This window comes from Triticum aestivum, chromosome 3B (genome assembly GCF_018294505.1).
Source record: "Triticum aestivum cultivar Chinese Spring chromosome 3B, IWGSC CS RefSeq v2.1, whole genome shotgun sequence".
NCBI lineage: Eukaryota > Viridiplantae > Streptophyta > Magnoliopsida > Poales > Poaceae > Triticum > Triticum aestivum.
Genome location: NC_057801.1, coordinates 821,086,793 through 821,090,092, shown reverse-complemented (window position 1 = coordinate 821,090,092; position 3,300 = coordinate 821,086,793). Strand labels below are relative to the sequence as shown.

The following is a 3,300-nucleotide window of genomic DNA, read 5'->3' as shown; positions in this document are numbered from 1 at the left end:
TGAGAAATCTGCATATATATCCTTCAAAGTCCCATGTAAAGTAGCAAAAACATTGTGTAGCTCAAACTCTGCTTGTCTAGGGCCTTTCGAAGCTCGTCAAGCACAAGTGGGAGCTGGACATTATGCTTCGCGGTGGCCTCAAGTCCGGAAAGGATCAGGCCACCCTCGCCATCCAGCCCCAATAACCTTTACCTGTAGGCCTCCGACTCGTTCGCCTTCAAGGGCAAGACTTTTCTCCGCCCTCGTTCAACTGGGTTGTAATTGATGGACGACTACAAGAGCCTCACCAGCGGAACTGGGGTCAACCACATGGTGAAGGTCACCGTTGGCAAGGCCGCTTTGCAGCACGCCACGTTGTCCCTCGCAGGGTACAAGGTCAGTCGAACCATCGCCGAAGACAAGGTACAAAAGCCGCTAGCAATGATGGTCCTCATCTTGTGCGAGTCTCAGTGCTTCACGATGGTCTTCAACAAGGTGCTGGCAGCATGGAGCGCTGACGGGGCGATCAAGCTCCTCTGATGCTGAAAAAAACTAAAGCCATGAATCCAAGGCATAAATACATAGACTGCTCTTTGATAGCAAGGAAAAGAAAACGCTACGTGCCGCCCTTATCTAGACTTTGAGAAAGGTGTGGCTGCTCCCGGGTGTAGGTGCACCCGTATGAACAGTACACATGAAAAAAATATAAAACAAGATAGAAAAAAACTAATTTTTTTTGACATCAAACTAGATCAATAGATTTAGCCTTTTGCAAAATTTCGTGACCAAATAACATTTGAGGAGCCCTCAGCAAAAAAAAAACACTCCTCAAAAGTGAACAAAACTTTGAACACAGATTTTTTTTTTGCCGAGGGCTCCTCCAATGTTATTTGGTCACCAAATTTTGCAACCAACTAAAACTTTTGATCTAGTTTGTTGTCCCAAAATTTCAGATTTCTTTGATTTTCTTTTGTAGTTTTTTCAAGTGTACTGTTCATGCGGGTGTAGGCTCCACGAAGGTTATTTATTGCTGAAACTTTGCCGGAACATCAAACCTTTGATAATCTTTGATCTCTGAAAGTTTGCAGATTTTTTTGAATTTTATTTTCAATTTTATATGAATTTACTGTTCTTGAGGATGTAGGCCTGTAGGGGCACCCGGGAGCTGTTAGACATTTTTCCAATCAGATTGTGCAGCAATTCCAAATTACATACAGCTTCACATAATAACATCCCAAATGAAAAAAAAAACACACGCTCGTGGTCACAAATAAGTGAACAGCACAAATAAGTGAACAGCACTCTAAACCAAAGCATCAGTTTCAATCTACTAGCAATGGTGGCTGCACCCTGCATAAGAAATACAATCCGCCATGTCTTCACAGATTTCTGTATCTGATAAAGCAAGACAAGTTACAACAAAATGGGAATTACACAGTAGTAGTACTCCATAGAAATCCGGCACAACACTCAAGTACTTGTTCCTTTTCCCAGGAAAGGAAACCATGATCATTAACATGTCCGGACGATTGATTTATGTCATAACCCCATGATATCCTCGCACTGATAACACTGGATCACTTCTGAACCTCTGCCATTGCTAGAAACTTCTTCTTCACTGCAGTGAACTTGGCAACCAGTTCATCCTTGTTCGGCAGGCACTCCTTAGCATGCTCGTCGCCGGCATATTCTTTCGCCCATCGGTTTAGAGCAGGGAACTTCTCATCGGTGAGCAGATCCACCCCGGAAATCTCCTCGAAAACTTCGAGCCAGCGAGCCAACCCACTGGCAGCTATGTCCACGTGGTCAATGGTGTCGCCTCCAAAGAACCTCTTCCACCTTGAGCTGCCCCTCGAGAAGCAGCAGATTCGCCTTGGCCTCCTTCAAGAAGTCCTCCTCCTCCTCCTCCTTGTCACCATCCGCCATACATATCGACATCCAGAACGGCCTAGCAAACTGCAGTATAGCGTTCAGGACAGAAACATATTGTTAAGAAGTTCACAAGAGATGGTACCTTTTGGTCAATGAACTGCGCCCAGAAGTGGGCCGTGGCCCTCTCGTACGGCTCGGCCGGTAGCAGCGGCGGCCCCTTGAAGGCCTCGTCGATGTACTCGACGATGATGAGCGACTCGCAGATGGATCTGTCGCCATGAAGGAGCACGGGAACCAGTTTGTGGACGGGGTTGCACGTCAGCAGCAGCTCGCTCTTGTTGTTGGGAAGGTCTTCGAGGAGCAGCTCGTAAGGTATGCCCTTGAGCCTCAGGGCAACCTCCGGACGGTGGCCGTATATGCTGCCGAAAGTGCTCATCACCTTAACCGGCTCACCCATTTTTCCTTCCAAATTCCGGACCTGAACTCAAAGCCCGTGACTGCTGGCTGATATGAACGGGTGGTACTATTTATATGGGCCAGGGTCAGGGGATGCTTTGTTGCTGTTTCTTCTCTTGAAAGGTTAGATGTGTAAAGATGGGGGAGCGAAACTACTCAGCTGCTTCCATCCAAAGTTGAGATGTGTAAAGAAACTTATCTGATCTTCACCCCAATAAACTTGTTCTTGGCTGAAAGCATCTGTACAGGCTTTGGTTCAATGGAGTTACTCGGGAGCCACACATGTATTTTAAAAAGACAGGTAAGCGCCTCGAGATGATGCATGCCATGGGATTCCCATGGTATATGGGTTATGGCTAGGTGTCAGTCGACTGAGATTTAACCAAGTCTCAGTTAAGTCACATCTTAGAGATAAAAGGAAAACTGAAAATATAATTCTGCACAGATCACAATGTAAGATCCCATAGATATAGCATCGACTGAGACTTTGTTGGAATTGGGTGAAATATTGCATACAAGTTAGGTTACAGTTGGACTCTAAGTAGTATTGTGTTTAGATAGGATATGGAGTGTGTCCTAGCACTAGTAGAAAATGGGGCATACGTTCGGGCCAGATAAGCCCATTAGTCTCAGTTCGGTCACGAACCGGTACCCATGGGCCCATTGGTCCCGGTTCGTGAGGCCAGGGGACCTGCCGGGCCTCGTGGGGCCATTGGTCCCGGTTCGTCTCCCTTTGGTCTCGGTTGGTGGCACGAACCGGTATCAATGGGCCTCGCTCCTAGCCCACCATCATTGGTCCCATTTTGTTGCCTGAGCCGGGACCAAAGGGAGGTCTTCCGGACCGGGTGAAGCCACGAACCGGTACCAATGAACCAGCCAGGGGAGAGGGCTTTTGTGTGTAAAACATTAAAAGCCAAAGGAATTTTCATAAAATAAATAAAAAAGAAAAAAAGAATAGAAAATAAGTAAGTAGAAAAAAAATAAGTACAAACA

The 3,300-nt window shown here is 46.3% G+C and overlaps 1 pseudogene; it reads right to left on the bottom strand.

Moving 5' to 3' along the window:
* Positions 1-1,218: 1,218 nt before the first annotated feature.
* LOC123066850 (glutathione S-transferase U8-like) lies at positions 1,219-2,308 on the bottom strand (annotated as a pseudogene).
* Between the last annotated feature and the right edge of the window lie 992 nt (positions 2,309-3,300).